This window comes from Asparagus officinalis, chromosome 1, assembly GCF_001876935.1.
Source record: "Asparagus officinalis chromosome 1, Aspof.V1, whole genome shotgun sequence".
In the NCBI taxonomy this organism is placed as follows: Eukaryota; Viridiplantae; Streptophyta; class Magnoliopsida; order Asparagales; family Asparagaceae; genus Asparagus; species Asparagus officinalis.
Window position 1 is genome coordinate 84,203,617 of NC_033794.1, and position 10,100 is coordinate 84,213,716.

The following is a 10,100-nucleotide window of genomic DNA, read 5'->3' on the forward strand; positions in this document are numbered from 1 at the left end:
GAAGAAAGGTCATCGGATCGGTCGACCGGACCGGTCGACCGATTTCTGACATATTCTGAAATCAGGTTATTTGACCAAGTTGAAATATTTCCAAAATATTCATTTGACCTCTGAAAATTCTGAAACTTTGTAAAATGTTTTTAATACTAAAAACAAACTGCTTGGAAAAAAAATTTTGCAGATAGGTACTCAAACTTGTGAAGTATTTTGTGAAAAACGCTTAAAAGCACAAGTTTAAAAACGTGTGTATGATTCCCAATAGCTTCAAGTAAACTCAGTAACTCTTTGCCTACATTCTAGCACTAGAAAGAAAAACAAAAGAAAGCTAATATCCTCATATAGAGAGCAATATACTTGAGCTTTGATATAGCTTGAATCGGATGAAGCTTTTAATCGAATTTGACGTTCTTGAAATAACGTTGCTTCATCTCTTGGCCTCCTCCTCCTTTGGATATCTTCGTTGTAGCATATATTCCATCCATCCTCTATTAATGGCACTAACGAGCTTGACAAATGATTTTACTACATTTACACTCAATAAGCCATTAGTACCGATAATGGTGGTTGTAAGAACATCATCAAAACATAAGGGCTAACACCAAGAAACTGGTACCATTAGAGAACCAGGGGATAAGACAGCATATAGAGTTGAGGTCTTGATCTTTGTATTTTTGTAACAATCACCATGAGCTTCCTCAGATTATCTATTCCACCACAGTGTATCGAAGCTTTATCCCTTATCTTGATCATTTGTTTCCAGGTCCAGGAATCACCAGACTTTGTTTGAACTTGTCAAATATCATTGGTTCTTAAGTAATTACCATGAATCCACTTGATCCATAGTAACTTCTTATTTATATGAATAAACCATATATTCTTTAATGCATCAGCAGCATTCCAAATTGAAGCTGAGAAAATACCAAGTCCTCCATATTTTTTACCTGTGCATATTTTATCCCAGGAGACTAGCGGAATTCTGGCATCACCCCATAAAAAGTTCCTGCACATATCATCAATCCTCTGGAGCACACTGGTTGGTAAGATATAGCTTGAAGTCCAAAAAGTTTGAATACCAAGAATTACACTCTTAATAACTTGAAGTTTACCAGCATATGATAGATTTTTGAATTTCATCCATTTTTGAAACTGACTAGTAATTTTGCTGAATAGAGGACTGCAATCCACAAAAGATAGCCTTTTACTTATTAGAGGCATACCCAGGTATCTGATGGAGAATGTACCTTCAGTAAAGCTAAGAAGAGAGTTAATTGAAGCTTTGACAGAATCTTGGACACCACTATAAAAAATACAAGATTTATCAGCATTTTCTTCAAGGCCAGATACTGCACTAAATTCCCTGATACATTGGTGGAGCTTCATAATGGTATGCAGGTCACCCTTTCCAAACAAAAGCAAATCATCAGCAAAGATGAGGTGAGTAATCTTGAGTTTTTTACATTTGGGATGAAATTTGAACTGATTATCACTCTTCAATATGTCCAATCTTCTTGAGAGATATTCCATGCCAAGAATGAAAAGATACGGGGATAGAGGGTCCCCTTGTCTAAGCCCTCTTTGTCCATTGAAATAACCATGTAAGGATCCATTAAGAGCAGTGGAATATTTAGGAGATGTTATGCAGGACATTATCCAATCAACCATAACTTTAGGAAACCCCAGGCCTAACAGCATATGTTTCAAGAAACTCTAGCTGATAGTATCGAAGGCTTTTCTAATATCTATATTGAGCAGAACTCTGGGAGATATGCTCTTCCTATTGTAGCCCTTAACCAGTTCATGAGCCAACAAAATATTACTAGATATTTGCCTACCTTCCACAAAAGCACTTTGTGCATCATTGACAAGATACCCCATGACTGGTTCAATTCTATTAACTAGAAGTTTTGAGATAAATTTGTAGAGGCAATTGCAACATGAGATAGGTCTGAAATCAGCTGGGGTTTTTGGACAGTTTACCTTTGGAATCAGAGTAATAGATGTTGAGTTGATAGCCCCCAACAGCTTTCCAGAATTGAATAATTCTATAATTGCTTGAGTAACATCTTCACATATGATACTCCAAGCTCCTTTGAAGAAAGAAACACCATATCCATCTGGTCCTGAAGCTTTATCATCAGACATTGAGAAAATAGCTTTGTAATTTCATCTTTAGAAACAGGATAATATAGAGCTTTAATATGAGTATCTTTCAGACAAGGGTCAGATTTGATAATACTGATATCAGGGACTGCAGTAGGATGAGCTGTACCCATTTGATTTTTGAAAAAGGATAGCAATTCATTTATAATGTCTTCACCATCAGTAATACGTTGTCCCATATTGTTATAGAGGGTCATCACTCTATTATGATGTCTATTAGACTTGATTATTGAGTGAAATAAATTAGTGCATTTATCCCCATGGACATTCCAAGCAATTCTTGCCTTTTGTTGGTAAAAGGATAACTCACAGTTCAGAAGTTTGTTGAATACTGAAATACATTCTTTTTCATGTTTGATGAACTCTGGATTTAGAGGAGCAGCCTGCAGACTTCTTTGAGCTTCTTCCAATTTATGCCTTGCTCTAATAACATGTTCACTGATATTATTGAAGTTTTTCTTATTTAGCTCTTTAAGCTCTCCCTTAAGATGCTTGAGTTTTGAATATACAGCAAACATCTTAAAACCTCTGATCTTGGTTTTCCAGATACCAGAAACTGTTGGTAAAAACTTATCATGATTAATCCACATTTTGAAAAACTTGAATGGTTTTTTTCCTTGTATATTATCTTCCTTAATAGTAATTAGGGATGGTGAATGATCAGAAAAGCTTGGAAGTAGATATTCAGCTTGACTTGAACTGTAAAGATTAATCCATGAGTCATTAGCTAATGTTCTATCCAATCTGCTCCAAACTCTAGACACGGGATCTTGTTTATTATTCCAAGTATAGTAGCATCCAATAGTTTTCAGCTGAGAAAGAACACAGTCTTTGATGAAATTGGTGAAATCCTGTGTATCTACATCAGTAAGAGTGACTCCTCCTAGCTTTTCTTCATCACTAGTGACAGAGTTGAAATCACCACTAAGAAGCCAAAGAGTATTTCCAATAAGAATTTGAATATCAGTAAGCTCAGCCCATAGCTGTTTCCTTTTTTCCAATTGGTTGAAACCATAATAGAGGAAATAAAACAATTTAAATTTCCATCCAAAGATTTCACTGCACATGTTATGTGCTGATCAGAATACCTGACAATATTAATATCCATGACATTGGGATCCTAAAGTATCAATATTCCGGTTTTTCCAAATCTTCTCACATTTGATATCCATTTCCAGTATTTTGCAATTTTCTTTGTACATGTTTGCAACATATCCTCCTTTATCTTTGTCTCCAGCAGAGCTATAAAAGATAACTGGTATTGAAAAATATGATTTTTAACCAGATGCTGTTTTGAGGACTTATTCAGTCCTCTCACATTCCATATTGAAAAGTTCATATTTTACTACAATCTCCTCTATCAATTGTAGAGGGATCATTATTCAAATAGCTCAGATAAGAGAAAAGGTTAGCAGGAGCTTTTTCCTTATTTCTTTGTATTTGAATCCAAGGATTAACAGCAGGTGTAAGATTTGATTGATAAACACCATCTTTTAACTGATGAGCATGCACAACATGCACAGACCTCTGTTCATCTACATAATAGATAGATTTAATTGTTGCACATATAATATGGTTATTATTTATATAAGTGTTATGTATCCTTAAAAATTATTTTGTTAGATCATGCACTGCGATGGTCACTTGTTTGGATATATGATCTAACTTAGAGATTTCTTAAAATTGTGTTTAACCTATAACTAGTGTAGGGTAACTTTGTTATAACATGTTATTATGCCTTACACCGACATATGAAATATGGACTGAGAATGGGGATTCCCGGGGTGTATGTCATGAGCACACATTGTGATGTGTGTAGCACTAGATCGCATTTGAATTCTATAGGACGAGTCACCTAAGAGATAGGGAATTCAAATTGTTACATGGTCTCTTTAACTTGATGATATTGTCATTTCCAATTTGATAATTTAGTATGCTTTGATGTTATGGTTAAGCTTGTTTAGCAAGTGCTATATAACCTGAAACGTAGAGTTACGAAATTTTATTTAGGGAGATGATGGATATCTAGATAGGATCCACTATGTTTATTATGATGAGTTAATTTATTAAGCATTCCCATGAAGTTATTAAATTCTTGCCGGCATATGGTTTTATAAAAATTAATTTATTTTCTTATAGAAATAAAATATTTTGATATTTCAAAATATATTTTATTTATGTTCATGAGGATTGTAATTTAGGCATGAGCAAATAGTTAACTTATCATGCTCAAAAGAGTTGCCTAAAATAAAGGATACTAGAGAGTCTTGAATGTAAGATATTATTTATAAATAATTAATCTCATATTATGAAAAAGATTTTATGAACAGTTGGTCAGATATGGATTTTATTGTTAAATTAAAATTATTAATTTAATTAATAATTTGTTCTTGATATAGGACCCAATTGGTCTCACTAATATAATCAGAAGAGGTATACATACAATACAATTCTATTTCTATCCTTAATTATAATGGATAATTTTTTGAATAATTCTATTCTATATTTAATTGTTATGGATAGAGTTTTGAACAATTATGAATTGTTTAAAATCAAAATCTCTAATGCAAGTCTAATCTTATATATATAGGGCTCATATGTAGCCTTATAAAGACATATAAAATCTGTCACGCCCCGCTTCCCAAAATACCGGGGAAACGGAATGCGAACAAGCCCACGACGTATTAGATTAAGAAGAAATATACACTATTTTTTTTCCTTTTCTTCTCAATCCAATACGCTAAGCGTCTGGAAATAAAAACAATGCGAAGTCACAGGTCCGTGATCATAATCAGCAAGAATATAATAGACAAACTCAGAATAAAAATATCATATCACAAATAGGATAACATCCGAGACATAATATTCGGGTCAACATGCACTTATACAAAAACTATCTGAATGAAATACTGGAGAATATAAAAATACACTGATCAAAAGGAAATGAACGTGCTACAAAACAAATTGGAAGGAATGACTAAGCTTCGGCTTCTTCTTCTGCTACGTCTGTAAGACACTCATGCTGAGAATCCTCTGGCTCCTGGCGATCTCCCAGCGGGACCTGTTCTTCCTTTAAGTCTGACATACACCAGAGAAAACAGGTGTACATCAGGTGCATTGCACACGGCAAGACCCCACAACAAATAGAACGAACGAAAACCAAACGAAAAATGATACGATAACAGAAATAACAAAAGAACGTGCAACTGGTAATCCAACAAAATCAACATTCAAACCACTACCAAAACATGATAATCATAAGAATCCGTAAATCAATCGGGTAATGAAATCATGCAGCTAACGATCAGAATAATCATCCAAGTATTTAAAAATCTACAACTCGAGACGGGTAATGAAATCATGCAGCTAACGATCAGAATAATCATCCAAGTATTTAAAAATCTACAACTCGAGACGTAGTATGTCGAGCGAAATAATCCAAATAAGGAAACCCTCGTGTATATACCATATGTCTCAAATTATAGATAATTAAATATTAATCCCGATCTATGTATGAAAGAAATACAACTAATCTACATCTCACAAGAATCATACTTATCCAATAATCAAGGTCATATAACTAGCCATCCTATCTCAAGTCACTGGTCCACATCTCACATAGAGTCAACACTCATATCATCGGATAACTGACTGTTCACAAATCCTCTACGTGCACCTAATACGCCACTACACTGGATCGGTCAGAGGGCTACACGCAATCCGTTTTCAGCCTGGTTCGAACTCAAGCAAAACCCGGGTGAATATCAAATTCACGGACCAAAGTGACTACACTGGCTTCACTTTGACCCAACAAACTAACCCCAAGCTACACTGGATCATGGGGTGAGCCTGGAAGATACATCAACAGTTATATCCGATCACATGAATATGGACTTTCCTATCCCAACTCTTCTTGTTTGTCTAATCAACTATCATAATCTCTATTAACTCGGGTTCACCACCTAAACTCAGTCAACACACTCACACATGTCACTAAGTCTGTTCATGACACACGAGGTCACTAAGTCATGAACTGCTAGGGGTTCTCAAACACAACCAGGAATAATCAATGTAACTAATCATGTGCAATAATATCGTAGCATATCAGATAATAAAGATTAAGAATTATAAATCATAAACAGAGTCTACATAATTAAGAAATATTCCTTTTCCAAAATAATTTCTTTTAAAATTATTATAATTATCCAGAAATGATTCCGCTACCAAAATAAATTCTTTTAATTCATAATAATTATTCTAAAATTATCTTTTTTATAAAATAACTCTTTTAAATTATTATTCTAAAAAATCCCTTTTACATCAAGTAAATTCTTTTCTCATTACAATAATTATAAAATAATCTTTAAATATTCTATTTAATATTACTTCTTCCAAAGTAAATCCTTTTAAAATATTTCTCATAATAATAATTCAGAATACTCCCTTTTAAAAATTATTCTTTCTTTCAAAAATATTTTGTAATTAATCATAAACTACTTTTCAATATATCTACTCATCATAAATAGAATCACTTCACAAAATATAACTACCATAATATTCTCAACAAACCCACACAGATAATAACATATCAGTCTAATGTATAAATATCATATAAAAATAATGAATCAAAGAGAAGCAGGATCTTGCCTCTGGGTTCGTCGAACGAATCGACGTTGACGGGGATCTCGACTATGTAGCGGATGGCGGTTCAGATCTGAGAGTCGACGGGACTGAGCACGAGTAGGGTAGCGACGAGGTAGGTTCGTCGGACGTCGAGTCGGCGTGGTCGGAGCTCAGATCTGCGACGGATCTGGGCGACGCTGCGACGACTCGGATCTGGGCTAAGACAGAGGCGGATGGCGTGGAGCGCTGGCAGAACGCGTACTGGCGAGAAGGCAGAGTCGGGGTTCGAGGAAGGCTGTCGGCGGTGATTTGGTACGGTGGTGGCTGGCCGGGAGTAGGGCGGCGCGAAACCAGGGAGTCTGGCGGTGAGCTCGTGGGGATGGCGAGTGGCGGTCGGGAGGAGGCCTATCAGCAGGAGCCTTTGGGAGCGGCCTGGGACAGCGGCGAGAAGAGGGTGGTGGCCGGTGCTCAGGGCTGAGGAGGCGGTGCCTCAGGGCTAGAGGAAGAGTCGAGTCGAGAGAGGGGAAGGCAGCGAGGTGCTGCGGGCAGCGGAGGAGGTGCGGTTCGACGCGGCGTGGTCGTTGGTGATCGAGAGTAGAGAGGTAAGAGATGTGGTCGGACGGCCGCGAGCTTCGACCGTGACGAGGAAGAGGGCTCGGCTTGGGGTGCTGAGGTCGGGTGTTGCACGACGATGAGGACTGCGTCGTGTGCGGTGCCGCAGGGTGCGGCGAAGGTGAGAGGAATGTAGCTGCAGGCGAGAGAGTGGAGAATAAGATGTATGGGGGCGGCGCTGTGAGAAAAGCATAGAGAAGGAGAGGGGAAAAAAAAAAGATATATATATATATATATATATATATATATAATATATATATATATATATAATATATATATATATATATATTAAGGGGATTAGGGTTTAGAAATTTAAACAAAAATAATTATAATAAATAATTTCGGGTACTTAAAAATTAAACTAATTACAAAATAATTATCTATAATTAAAAATGTACATGTTGTACTAATACAATAGTTGATACGAAACAGTCGAAATATACCCATATTGTACAATTAAACAAAAATAATTAATAATAAAAATATATTTACTTACATTTAAAATCATATAATTATTGGATAATTATATACACAGTAAAACGTACCAGTTGTACTAATACGACCGATAATACGCAATAGTAGAAATAATACAAGAAATTATACAAATAATACGTAATTAATAATACAACGTATTATACAAAAATATATGTAATAATAATAATAATACCACATATTACTCAAAATGATACGTAATAGTATCGGTAACACAACGGATAAATTGCAGAAGTATTTACTGCTCTAAATAAATTTATAAATATTCAAATCATTTAAATAAATATTAAACTTAGACTTTAAATCATAGAAAATTGTAGAAATTTAAGAAAAATATTAATACTCTTTTAAAAATCATAATTAAATATTTTAAAATACTAAAAAATTATTTTAACTAGTATCAAAATTTCACGGTCCTTACATTCTACCCTCCTTAAAACAAATTCTGCCCTCGGAATTCAAAATGCGAGTGATGCACAAAGAACCCAATGATAGAAATATGGAAATAAGGTCATAGCACGTTATGACAAATGTGTGAACAAATGTTGAATAAAAAAATGGATGTGTATATTATAAGTTATACAAGACACAATAGAGAATAATACAAATGAATTAAAAGTGAATAGTTAATGCAAATATATATTAAGCAAATCAATGTCATAAGAAAGTCTGATACGTAGTATAAATAATAAGAATGAAATAAGCATAACATAAAGAGAGTGAACACATAATTGAAAGAGATTCCACAGAAACATGTATATTGTAAATAAATAGTTAATACATATCAAATTATAATATAACGCAACATCTATGCACAGACAAAAATATAAGTATCAGTCAACATAGTTTAATAGCAAGAAGTCAACAATAAATATTCAATTATAGAAAAATATAATATCAACACGATATTATTGATATAGTATCATAAGACGACACATCACAATGTTAAAATATAATCAATAGCACATAATTGGTAAAATATAACAAATATAGCATAAAAAATATTATATGAAATATAAATACATAACTCAAACACTTGTCAATCACTAGAATATATGATAAAGCATATCAACTCAACAATATAAATAATAAAGAAGAGCATAAGGAAGATAAAAGACAAAACATTTCAACAAAATATAAATCACTCATACGAAATTTAGATGACAAACATGATAAAACACAAAAACATAAAAACGCAATGCAAATAGCAGATAAATCATATACAAGCAAATATAAAAGAAACATTTGAAGATTATGTAAGCAAAACAAAATAGCAATAATAAAATGTATATATAATTTAGATAAACATAATGTACAACATAAAAGACATGAAAATAATAATAGTAATATATCAAATTACAATAGAAATATCATATAATCAGTTAGTAGAATAAACATTCAAGATATACAAAAGTATAGTTATAAACAAAACACATGAATGCAATCAGTAAATCACATTCAACCAAATAAGACATATAAGGCATAATTATCGAAAATAAGAAATTATAATTATGTTAAAAAAGTTCAAAGATAATATTATAGCAACACTATCTAAAGTAGTCAAAAATCATATAAATATATTCAACATAAATATACGTAATAAAGATGTATAATACATAAAACACGAACTATGGAAGATCAATTAGATTTATAAACAAATGTAGATATAAGAAGGGCATAAATTCGTTTAATAAAAACATTGATACATTGCAAATAAGCATACAGTGAATTATTGATGAACATGTGAACATAAACACTGATAATATATGAAATAGAACACGATTAGACAAAGTTAATACTAGAATGATAAATGACTATAAATCAATAATATATATATATATAGAGCAAGACTCCTATCAACTTAAGTGGATAGGGAATAGTTGTCCACCAAACTTTTTAGCCACTCATTTATTAATATAAAAAGTTTCTTCATATCATGCAAGGATCCCTAGGCAAGATCCATGGATAAAAAGTTTGGTGGACAACTATTTCCTATCCACTTAAGTTGACACAAGTTTTCACCTATATATATATATAAGGTATGATAATATATAGTATATACTGTGTGTGTGTGTGTGTGTGTGTGTGTGTGTGTGTGTATAATACAATTATGTTTATGTAATTACTAATACAGTATTTACCAGAATTTGTTATGTATAATATAATGGTATAGTTGTTGACTCAAGGTTGTGTATATATATATATATTATATA